We start from the raw sequence: 13,138 nt of genomic DNA, 5'->3' as shown, positions 1-13,138 counted from the left end.
GCTTCAGTAATGCTATAAATCATGTGATCCACCTGCCCAGCCTGCTAAACTGGGGTGCGTAATAGAGAGCAATAGCAGTAACTTTGGACTGTGCACTTGTCTGTTTAATGCGATGAGGCCTGAGTCTATTATAAGGACTGAAGACTGCATTTGACAAAATGAGGGTCAAATGGAAGAGGAGAGCAACCGTGAGAGTAGAATTAGAGAAAAGATTATTTTTTTTAATAAGAGTAAAATTTAGAAGCATAGAGCAGACTGTGATAGAAGCCGAAAGCAGAATGGAGAAGACAAGGCCAATGTCAAATTGGGCAAAGTGCAGCAGGGAAAAGACGAAGAAAAATGCATGGGAAGAGTTAGGGAAAGACAAAAATGCAAAAGAGAACATAGAATAGCAAAAGATTAAGTAGGTAGGAAGTTGCACACCCACTTCATCACTCTGTATATAATGTAAATGGGGTGTCAGAATCTGTTGCCTCACTATGTTGTGCTTGTGATACCTTTATCCAACACCTTTCAATTAATAGTAAACTACAGATGCTGTTTTTAATTGCTCTCACCCTATGTAGAGGATGCTATACCATGAAGTAATATGTACCATTGCTCTGGATCCTACCCAAACCCTATGCTTCTGCTATTCCCAGAGTTTACCCCAACCTGGCTTTAAATGGCACATCCTCCTAAACAAAGTTATGCATATAAATGTCTTAAATTTTTTTTGTTCTTATATAAGAGGCCTATAACCCTAGTGTATAATGTAATATTCTTTCTATGTATAGGAATAATATGTACTAGAAAAACTAAGCAGCAACCATATGTTACCAGTGTTAATTTGGGGAAATTAATCTGACAAACAACTAAAAATAAAATCTCATCTAAATGATGGTGAGAACCAAGCACAAAGAGTGAAGCACAGGATATGAGTAGGCAGTAGTGCAATACATATGTTTAAAGGAAGGGTGAGGCTTGGCCAAATGTGAGATTGGTCCCAGATGAAAATAAGTGTCTATAGGAAAGGGATGGCAATGCTGGGCTCCCCTGAAATCAAACAGGGTAGAGACGTTTTTAAACAGAATACTATATGCCATTTGCATGTATTTTGCAAAAACATTTTTTTCAAAAGAGGCATTAAAGAATGATTTTTGAAAAAAAAAAGTATTTGGTTAAATTGCAATACTCTAATAACTTTATTTTGATCTGTTACTTAACACAAGGCTCATTACCTCTTCATATACTCACATTAACATAGAGCTGCACCCCTTCTCTGAAATTCTAACGTTCTTACATTTATAAAGCAATACTTTAGATTGATATAGTAAATTATATTTCTTTAGAGAAGCTTCCGTCCTAGCATTCTTACAGTATATGCTATACACTGCTACCACCTGGTAAATGCAATGATGAATGCCACCTCTTTCACTCTACTGACTCTCTGCTTTGCCCAACCTTGTGTTTTGTACTCCATCCTGCTTTACATTACAAGCTCTACTGAGCGGGGTCCACTTCATGTATCTATTACATTTTGTATGGAATCTGTATGTTTAACTCCTATTGTACAGTGCTGTGGAATATGTTGAAATTGAAATGACAGGCTCAAGCACATACAGATGCATATTGAATATATTTTAAAAACAGGCAATAAAAGGGTCCTTTCAACATAAACTTGGGGCCACATGGTTCTTCCACCCATGCTGCTGTAGTAGTAGGTGCAATGAATGAAAAACTGATTTGGGAATTTGTGGCCCAGCATTTTAAGAAGCACCCCACATACAAAAATGTATTACTTCAGTAAACTTGGTGAGGCTTTACAAATGCTTCTTAAGTTTTTTTTTTTTGGTTTTTTTTACACTGCTGACATGGCAACTGGTAGTGTAAAGAAATGACACAGGAAATCACTAAGTATTGCTTTATAAATTGTCCTGTACATGCAGTAATTCTCTTGGAAGCAGTAATATTGTTGCGATTTGTCTGATGCCTGCTCTGCAGTGTCTGACCGATGGCACATAGGGTGTATTGCCTACCGCTGCCATCAGATGGGAAACAAAAGTGCTAAAACAGCCCTCTGCTTTCACCGCTTCAATAGAAAGCTATGGGAAGTTTTGCTAGTTGTTTTGCTAAGGCTAAGGAAAGGCTAAATCAGTAGGGGTGCCCAGGGTAAATGTAGCCTGTTATACAGGGACTTGCTGCTGTATTTTGCGGGCTAACTTCTCTAGGATGTTATAAATGAAGGAGCTACTATAGGTTCTTGTGTCTTGATCAATAACAAACCTGCCTCTGCGTTTATTAGGAAATTGGCTGTGGCATGCACTGAAGTAATATTGAGAATGTATTACTAGCTATCTGATGTGAGCAGAAAGCTGCTTTATACGCAGGACAACATGAGGAGTTTTATAGTTGTGTATAGCCTCTCGTATTTATCTGCTTTTATGTCGCACATCTGTTTGAGGCCGCCTGGCTTCTACCGTGCGTCCTGTTACTTTAGGAGATGCGCGGCGCTTATATGAATCGTCCTTCTTAGAGAAATTCACAGTTCTCTGTGCAGAAGGGCATATAACTCCGGGGTACAGTTGCTATTGTACGGCGAAGCTGGGGTACTGGGCCAGAAACGTACTCTTCTACTGAGTGTAAGGAGGTGTGGCTCGGTGGGCGGTTATAGGCGTGGTTTCCTTGACAGCCGGAGTTCTTCCCGGCATGCCCTGGGGCTGGCGGGGCTGGTTCTAACGAATTTGAATGAGGAGCTCTGCGCTTTCGGCGCCATTTTCGAGTCATGACTCCACCGTACAATTTGGCAGGGAGCTGCGCGGCTGTGCGTGGGACTATAGACGGTGCGGCTGGGATGTGCTTGTCTCCCGAGAGGGTGAGGGACTGGAGGACGAGGGGAGTGGAGATGAGCGGGGAGTGGGAGGTGAGAACTTCAAAAAGCAACGCACAGTGAGCGGTGTCAGCGAAGCAGCAGAAGCAGGTAAGGAAGGGAAGTAACCGTGCCGAGTTCTGCGGGCTAGTCTAACAGCTTCTGTCTCTGTAAGGGGCGGTGGGGGGAGGCTTTGCATCTACTCCGTGCACTTGAGGGAGTGGGAGTGACGTGTTGGGCATCCCACACCTGCCGAGCAGTACAGGAAAAATCGGGAAAAAATATTTAAAAATCGGGGGAAGCCCCCCGAATAGTTATTGAGGTGTTGGCGGGGTCTACGGGCTCCAATTTTTTGAATTTGTCAGTTTGAGCGGGACCGGGGTATGTGGGAGTTGGATGGTGGGTGGGTGGGATCTGTCATTAGCATCCAAGAGAGGAGGGGAGAAGGGGGCTACTGTCACCTTCAGGAACCAACGGGAGGGCGCGGAGAGGAGGGGGTCCCCCTCTCTGTACAACATAATGGAACATCCAGGTCTGGATTTTGGTTCTGCGTTATCTTTCGGTGTTGTCCCGCTTCAATTGCGCCTTGAAGTCTGTCACCTGCGCCACAAGGAAGGAAGGAAGGCCCCCTGCAGCTCCGAAGCCTATTCATATGTAAGGTCCCCTTTCCCTGTAGCCACACACCCCTCTGCTTGCCTGGGTGCCTCACCCCCATCTCTCGGGGGAAGGACCACTTTGAAACCTCTAACCCTGGCCGGCTAATTCTATTGGGCCGATGTACTACATCACCCTCAAACTTAGAATGGGTTAATACATTTCAGCGTGCGTAAATCTGGGTACGCACACACACACACATATATATATATATATATGTATTCATATCAATATAGTCATACACGTGTCTGTTCCCCAAGCTACAGTCCCCTGAGTCTCAGGTATGTGTGTAATGTATATATAGATATATATGGAATATAGTGACAATCTTACAGATGGGCCAGCTTCCCAGCACACTAATGCAGATTGTGCCTTCTTGTTTAATACGTAAGCAATTTTTTTCTTTATTCTTTGATAGAAAAGGACAGATTTGCTTTGTCATCTGCTGCAATATATTGATTAAGTTTCTCTATTCCCCTCGAATAAAAATGTGACTTTCATCTGTAAAACATTAGCATGGCTTTTTACACTATTTTCTGTGGTACGACATTTTGCCCCACCACTTTTATTTTGGGGTAATGGGACTGTTGTAGCACATAATGGCATAACTAAATAGTAACTGTGAAGTACATGGCATCAGTTGGACAGATTAGTTGTTTTTATGTCATTTAGTTGCGGTACAGTTTCTTTTCAGTTTTAAAATAAACAGTTTATTTTTTTTATTCTTGTGGGGCACAGGTTTGTACATTTGCTTGTGTCTTCGTGTATGCGGATCATTATGATACATTTGTTTTGCGCACCAAGTGTTCTCAGACACGTAAGATAGTGTATCCTTCCTCATAAACTGTTGGCAATGGGTGTGTTAAAGCACTAACTGTTCCACTACCTGAGAGCTAAGGACTTTTTAAAACATTGAATTTAATATTGTAGGAAACACTTCCCCCTCCTCTCCCCCTGCTTTTTTTCCCCCCCTTTTGGGTGTAGAATTGTCAGCTTTTAACAATTACATTTTAGAGGTGTTAAATGACTGTTCACTCTTAAAGAGACTTTTGTTGTTTTTTTTTTTTTTTTTTACTTAGACTGTGCTTAGTCACTACTGGTTCAGAACGTAGACAGTTTGTTTTCTAACTGCATGATGTACGTGGAGTCATTTTGTGCCTTTTGGCTCCTGTAATGTGCTACAATCATCTCGTGTATGGCGCATGCACACAAGTGGCTTATTTAGTTGGGACCCTGTGTAGTTTTTGTACAGTTTTTATTTTATTTCAGTGTTAATCAGGAATGCAAATTCATATGCTTAATTGTTTTATTCTATCTTAATATAAGAAATGATAAAAGATATTATCTGTATAATTACTTTAATTTGTGACTGTTTTATAGTGCAGTACTGTTAGTAGGCTGGCAGTTAATTGTTCATAGCTCGGTATTGGTGCAGGTGCATGGACTGTGTAAATGTACCTTTCAGTCGTGCCACACCTGCATCTGTATTCCTGTATCCGAACAGTGTTAGCTTATTCTAGGATGCACGCTAGATAGAACTTTTGAACCTCACTAAACTTGTTCTATGTGGCACGGTGCTGTCTGCCCTGACTGCTGCGAGCCTGTTGTGTGTTTTGATGGGTGTGGTTAAGCTTAGATCTTCTGATCGGCTCGGCGGTGCAACTTGCCACTGTGTAAAACTTTTTTCTTTAGCAGAAATATTGATTAAAATACCTTATCTGTGCACCCTTCAATGAAGAAAAAGCACAGTGCCACACTAAATACTTATTTATTATAGAATGAAAGAGGCAGGGGGCAACTTAACATTTATAAAAACCTGTATGTACTCCCTGCAGATCCTAAAATAAAGAATAAGACTTTCTATACTGATCATTTTCACTTTACTATGATCTGTTGCTCGCAGCCAAGTTCAAGGTTGTGATTTTGTGTCCTGAAAAGTGAGCTGGAGGAATTGGATGGAGCAGCCTGCAATTGGTAGAATACCTAGTGTTTGCACAAGATATATGCTTTATACAAAATGAAACTGTTTATGGTTTTACAAATTAATCATCAGTGTTCTCTATTAGTAAAACGTAAATAGCATAATTGTTTTGTATGTGCATGAGAATATTTAATATTACATTAAATAACAGTGTATTTTGTAGTAGTTTACCTCGAAATTTTAAAACCTGCTAACATATCCCGTTAGGTCAGAGTGCTATGAATTTGCTAGCACATTTGGTTTGGCATGACATTTTGCCATGCAGAAAATGTTATTTTTGCAGCAATTTTTTTATTTTATATTAAATCCATGCACTTAAGACCTTGAAGCATAATTTCTGTTTCCTAATGGCGTTGGTTTTAATTGGTGCTGAGATGCAGCTGCTGCTGTAAGTCAACTGGTAATTTTGGTGAATAGATACCATGTTTTCATCAATATGCCCAGGTACTTTTTTCTCTGACTTTGGGACTAGTCAGGTGTGTAAAGGCGTAACAGCTTCTTCAGTGCTATCATTTTTGTGATTAACCCATTTGATGCCAGAGAGGCCTAAAATGCATTGCCATGAGATTCTGTAGAGCCTTTCTGGTTTGTACAACTGACCTTGTGTAAAGGTGCAGCCATTAGAATAATCTGGGTCTGTATGAAATACTATGTATTTATGCATCTTGGGTTTTTTTTTTTTTTTTTTCTTCTTCTTTTAACAGTATACCAGAGGTCATTGTGGTTAATATTTATTTAACTGGCTGGCTAGTTTAGCTTAAATTGAATGTCCATGGCTGGATTTTTCCATCTGCCCATTTTGCTATAAGCTCCTTTTCTGTAGAGATGCTTATTGTAAATGATTAGGAAAAAATGTGAATTAACATATGTCCATAATACTGGTTATGTGTAAAATTTAAAGCTTTCTGCTTCTAATTAAAAAAAAAAAAATCTTTGATTCTTGGGCAAGGGGTACAAGGTTTTTTTTCTATACACAAGACAATAGCTTTATAAATATATCTTTATCACTGAGTATTCCTGAGTTTGTCATAAAATTTGCACCTTTTTAAAAATGATATTGTATATTTCAGTTTTTGACAAAGAAATTGGGTAATCAGATTAATATAATGGGGGGGTACTTTTAAGCTGACATCCCAGGTGTTTCCAATCAAACACATTAGTGTAGGGGAAAAAAATGTTACTGTTTGAAAGTCCAGTGTTCCCCCCCATCATTTACTGACAAAATGAGGGGTCAGCATGATGACCTACACCCATGTTTCTGGATCAACCCCGAATCCAGGTCTCGGAAATCTGCTGAGTGTCATCATGCTATAATACATGGCACTTTTATTGCAGGCTTTGACCTTTAAATATATAAAGCAGGTTTTGGTGATGGGGGGGGGTGGGGTCGAAGCTTACTGTTGTGGTTAAAGGGCTTAAGCTGTGCACTTCATAAAGCTCAAGCTAACACATAGAGCATGGGTGTGTATCAGTTATGCTTATCTGTCTTGTAAAAATTTATGTTCAAATTATTGTTTTAGTTGTTTACTTGTTTCCCCTCGATTACAGATATATTGGGCGTCAACAAAAACTGAAACTGTTGAAGGACATTGTCTCGAGGCTTTAGAAAACAATTCATGCCAAGCTGACTTAACCTGTAAGTTCCAATGTCATTTAACAATTTGTAATATTGTGTGTGTGTGTGTTTTTAGTCCATCTAAATTACATTTAAATATCAATAAATGAGTAATTCAACTTATGCAATTTATATACTGTATACACTTGATACATCAGTGCCTTAACCATTTAATTACCAATGATGTAGAATCTGTGACTGGCAAAAAGATTCAGTGATGGATACTGTGTTTTGTGCATTTTTCTTACAACAAACAAGACTCTTTTGACTGGCAACAAGCAGCACCTGGCAGTCAAAGGGTTATCCTAATTAGATTAACAAGTGTAAAGAGTAAAAGCAAATCTTTTGGTGTGCTAAACATAAATTGTTTTAGTCTTTACTGCTTTTATCATGCTCTCTTTATATCTGATAACTCATATGGCAGTTCATAGGATCTGAGCTCTTTTATTGAATCTGTTGAGTGAAATATTGGAATAAATACATATGTAAACCACCTGTGGGAACATTCTGTATGTTCTGGTTAGAATGCTTGGAATAATACCTGTACCTTGGATGGTGACTTTTTTTTTCTCCCCTGCTTTTATCCCCTTTCCCTACAATGGCAATTGCATCTAGCATAAACTTGTCTTTTACTTTCTTTCTAAACATCACCTATCCCATTTCCTGTTACATGGTGTGCAAGTTGAAACTCCATTATAAGCTGCACAACAGACTTCTCAAAGTAGTCTGATTTTAAAATTGTAAATTCCAATTTTTAACTTTTTTTGCTTCAGAATTTTTGGTATTGTAGATGGCTTTGTTCTTTTTTTGTTTTTTTAAATTTGCTGTAGTCATACATTTGTTTGTGTGGATTTAGAATCTTTTAAATTGTAAGCTCTAAAAGGCAGACCCTCCTTTGCCTTGTGTATAGGGCATGATTTGTATGTATTTATATATATATACACACACACACCAGAGAGAATACTTTTTTTTGTTTATTTTGTTTTTGTTTATTTTTTTTGTTTTAACAGTGTCCGAGTTTAATTTAATCTTGCATACGAGTTTGAGCTCCCTAACTAGTAGCTATGAGTACCTTTTGTTTTACTAACTTTATAAGTAGTCTTTAATTTCCTGTTTTAGTGATAGTGTGTACGTGTCTTTTTCTATTTTTCATATTTCATTTTTTTTTTTTTTTTCTTTTGTCCTTAAAATTAACTGACAATGTTTTGTGAATAACCTCAGAGAAGCACAAGTGGGTGTATTTAAATTACTCGCCCACTTGCCAATTTATACAAAGTGCACCCATGGTGATGGCTAATGTTAGAGGACCTCTGTTCAAGGGTAGAGTTGTGTGACTGGAAGCGTGCTGGCCAGATGTGGCTATTTTTTCATGCCCCCCAGGATTGCCCAAGGGTTCTGTAGATTTTTCTTTATGATCTCATCATTTTATTAAAGTACTAGTAAAAATAGCCTTTGAAAAAGTTGACAGCTGTTTAAAGCTAAATAGCATTTTTTTTCCCCTTTTTGTTAGAAAAGTTTGTTTTCTTGTATATTTGTAGATTCATATATAGGGCATTTTGCCCTTCATGACCCTCCAATAAGTGATAAGAGATCAACTATTGCTATTTGTACCATTAAACCTTAGTGTAGTTCAACATCCTCTGTCCACCAGTTCATATGTCACCTTCTTTGTAGGGCATGCGTTTTGTGTTGTGCCAGGATGCAGTTTTACATACTGGCACAGTTAGAACCCTGCAGAACATAGGAACCAATTATTATGTATATAGTGCTGCTGGTTATAGGAAGCAGTGCAGCAGCTTCAAGTCTGACTTAACAAGGTTATATTTATTATGGGCTTAATCTGTCATATAAAGGACTGTTATACCCTTCAGATTTTATTTTCTATTTGTCTAATAGAATGATTAACAGGGCAGTCTATAATTTGCTGTGACCCGGGGAGATGGTCTGATGGGAGTGGCCAAAATTGTTGTACTGCAGTGCAAGTACAGCTCCCTATGTTTTCTAATAGCTGATACTGAGGGATACATTAAAACCATGCCAGAATAGGTATTGCATTCTGTGACCCTGAAAGAAATGCAGTTGGTGAATATTGCTGCCCATCATATTATGTGAGAATCATGCAGCCTTGTGAAATACAGTAGTTGGTAGTTCAAGAATGCTATGTATGAAGCAGTTGAATCCAGGTGTTGGTTTTGAATTTGGTACCAGAACTTTTTGCAGGGTTTGGATTCTTTCAGAAGAAATGCAGACCCTTGGGAGCAGGTTTAAAAAATCAGAGAGCTCACAACAGAAAAATTCACCCACTTTCTATTCATACCAATTTTTAGAAGTATATATATCAAGATCTGGCCAGATTTAACAAATGTTTAGAGCTTAACACATCAAAAGCAATTTATGGTGATACCCATTTTGAATATTAGTGTACAGAATAAACTCTTACTCTTGGTAACCTTGTTAGTGTTAAGTATGGTCTAAACAAATGTTGAATTCAAAAAGGGGGCATTAAGCCGAAAATCAGAAAATGTTCTGGGAAACAAATTCAGTTGGTTTGACATTTTCAGCTCTGTAACTCTTCCAACCCCCATGTGACTAACATTTATGGTGCACAGTGGGGCTGCACTTCTACAGGTCAGATTAATTCAATTTAGCTTTGTGTGTAACAACATTTACATCATTTTGACCAATTGTACTATGATTCAAGCTCTGGTATCCAGCTAGATGTGTGATGGCGGTTAGTTATGTGATTGGGCAGAACTGAAGTTTCCATAGTCCAGTACACTATTTTAGCCGTAGCATGGAACATCAGCAGATGGGGAATTGAAGCAGAAGTGCTTCAATTCCATTGCACATCATGCTGTTCTGATAAATTCGCTATTTGCACAAATGAGAAATTAGAAAGGGTGCCAAACTGTGTTTAGACACGTGTAGCTATTCTATCCCTCTGGCCTGCCTATGGCTGCATTTAGCCTTAAATACCTGAGTCAAGTTTTTGTCTGTGTCCTAAAAGATGATTTTGGCTTACTACAGATCTGTAAGTATAAAATTAGTAAGACTTATTTTTTTTTATCTCCTAATGGGCATAACTTTAGGCAGTGTTTGACTGTTTTATAAAAAAAAATCATTAAATAAGATAACTATTACATTACATTAACATAATTCAGCCTTTCAAGTTGGTGTATTTACCTTTTATGTTATGTAATAAAAAAAAAAATTGCAGTATGGTTAGGGTTCAGTTTTATATATATATATATATATATATTCATTCATTATTTATTATATATATATATATATATATATATATATATATATATATATATATATATATATTTCTGTTAAAATGATTTGCTGTTGTTGTTTTTTTTTTTTTTTTTAATTTGTAGTACAATCATAGACCGGTTTGTTTGGCTTTTGCTATGTATTTGCTTAATGTGTACCATTGTGTACTTATTTGAAAAGGAAACTAGCTTTTTAAGGGTGATGGCAACTGTCATCCTTTTCAAGTGATACCCCATATGCACCCTGAGGGTGGTGGTGCTGTGTTATCCAAAAACCCATTATCCAGAAAGCTCCCAATTATGGGAAGTCCATCTTGAGCAAAAAATTCCAATTTTTAAATCCCTCTTCTCCATAATAAAACAATACCATGCACTTGATCCTAATTAAGTTGCATGAGTCCACAGTGGTGGCTAAATAATCCTACTGGGTTTATTTATTGTTTAACTGATTTTTAGACTTACAGTATGATGATAAAATTTACAGAAAGATCCCTTATCTGGAAAACCCCTGGTCCCAAGCATTTTGGATAATAGATCCTGTACCACTACAGGTAAAGGATCACTATATCCTAGGCATGCCAAGCAGTATTTGTTGCGCAGAGTCTGCATTTCATAGCAGCCTGTGCTTTTCATGGCTGAGGATTCTTGCGGGGGAATTACTGCCCATTACATTCCAAGCAGTTATTTATTACTGATGTGCCTTGCCTCGTAGAGACAATTGGACACATGCAGGGTGGCTTACTACCCACAGGAGAAGGGGGATATATGTATGTATGTTTTTTTTTTTCTTATAATCAGAAATTGTATCATAAGTTGCTCTTTTATTCCTCTGCAATGGATGGATTTTATGCAAGTGTGCTGCTTATTCTTACTGCACATTACTATAATTTCAAGACACACGCTTGCCACAAAATAAACTGTATAAAAAAATATTTATACTGTTTTAGAGAGCTCTTTTATAATTGGGATGTGTAGAATAGCACATGCTCAGTGTTGAATTACAAAAAAAAAAAAACTATTTTGTAAAATTATTTATTTATTCCTGGATAAAAAAAAAGTACATTTTCAGTAGATTTATTTATAGCCTGTTCCACTGTAAGGTGAGGTTTTTTTTTAGTTTTACTAAATTTGACTATTACATATTTAGATAAATATACATTTTTTTATTCCTACATTTTTATGTTAAGTAATGTATTCATTTTTTTTTAATTTTCAAACTCAGTTTATTTCCCAAGTATGTCAGTGCTTTATTCGTTTTTGCATTTTCAGATACTTGTATTGTATTTAAATGTGCATCCCTCCAGATTCATACATATCATCGGTGAAAGAATAAAGTTGCATGCACAAAACCAGGTAAAGTCTAACAAAAATATAAAGACACTCGGTAAAGTCAGAATTATTATTTTTGTTTTTTTTTTTCTTTTCTACATCTACAGGGAATTAACCCCCCATAAATTCTATTTTAAAAAAAAATCTTGCCACTGTTACATATCATACATTTGTAAGTGAACATTACAAATATGCATATGGTATCTTAAGTTATATCAAGCCAGGGTTACAATAACTCTGACCGGCCATTGTGTCAACTGAGGATTTATTGCAGGGCTCATTGTTACAGTATATTTATGTGCAGGTAGGATATGGTTTATCTATTAGGAATAGAGTAGGAATGGCACTGCTCATGTTAAAGGAACAGTAACACCAAAAAATGAAAGAGCTTTAAAGTAATAAAAATATAATGCACTGTTGCCCTGCACTGGTAAAACTGGTGTGTTTGCTACAGTAACACTACTATAATTTATATAATAAGCTGCTGTGTAGCCACGGGGGCAGCCATTCATGCTGGAAAAAAGGAGAAAAGGCACAGGTTACATAGCAGATAACAGATAAGTTCTGTAGAATACAATAGTGTTTTATCTGTTATCTGCTATGTGCCTGTGCCTTTTCTCCTTTGAATGGCTGCCCCCATGGCTACACAGCAGCTTAATATATAAATTATAGCAGACTTTCTGAAGTAAACACACAACTTTTACCAGTGCAGGGGAGCAGCGCATTATATTTTAGTTACTTTTATACACTTTAATTTTTGGTGTTACTGTTCCTTTAAGCAGATACATTTATCACCAAGCGCCAAACTTCCTAGGAAGTATAAAATTTAACTACTCCGTTGCTGGTGAAAGAATTGACTGCTATTTTGCATGCTATCCTTTCAGTTATAGGACAATGGAAGGGTTAAACGTAAAAGGTAGGTTACATATTAAAAAAGCAAGTTTGTCCATAATTCTAGGATGTCCCTATAATTGGGGTTCTTGGAAATCTCTCAGTCCTTTTATTAAAGTGTAATGGTGATAACTAGTATAGGTCTAGGCAGCTTTCCTTATATTAAGCAAGATTTATGTTAGTCAGCCTTTAGTCTTAACTATTACAGCTATAAGCTTTTTATTGAATTAACATTAGAACAAGGACCTGCATTAGTCTCTAGTGAACACTCATTAAACCACACCCAGGTTGAACACAGGGTTAAATACTGTCTGCATGCCCTAAGATAGCCCTGTTTAGAGAATGCTATTAAATATTCCCTCCAGAGCATACCAAGGAGGGAAAAGGTTTGGGTGCTGGGAATCCTGACCTATTCTTACTATTAAATTGCTTTTAGACTGTCTTGACAATAAATAAATGTCCTTTTATTTCTCAGTAGTAGTAGCAGCAATAGCATTGCATGGAAAGGCCAGGAGCAGTTTCCTGCATTGTAGAACACATTAAAT

General features: G+C 37.3%; 1 long non-coding RNA gene across 1 annotated transcript; it reads left to right on the top strand.

Moving 5' to 3' along the window:
* The first annotated feature begins 2,673 nt into the window (after positions 1-2,673).
* LOC108645818 lies at positions 2,674-11,781 on the top strand. The gene is made up of 3 exons (XR_001924112.2): positions 2,674-2,959; positions 7,032-7,119; positions 11,643-11,781. It is a non-coding gene; the product is annotated as an uncharacterized LOC108645818 (long non-coding RNA).
* Positions 11,782-13,138: the final 1,357 nt, after the last annotated feature.

This window comes from Xenopus tropicalis, chromosome 2 (assembly GCF_000004195.4).
Source record: "Xenopus tropicalis strain Nigerian chromosome 2, UCB_Xtro_10.0, whole genome shotgun sequence".
Lineage (NCBI taxonomy): Eukaryota > Metazoa > Chordata > Amphibia > Anura > Pipidae > Xenopus > Xenopus tropicalis.
This window is presented reverse-complemented; position numbering and strand designations above follow the sequence as displayed.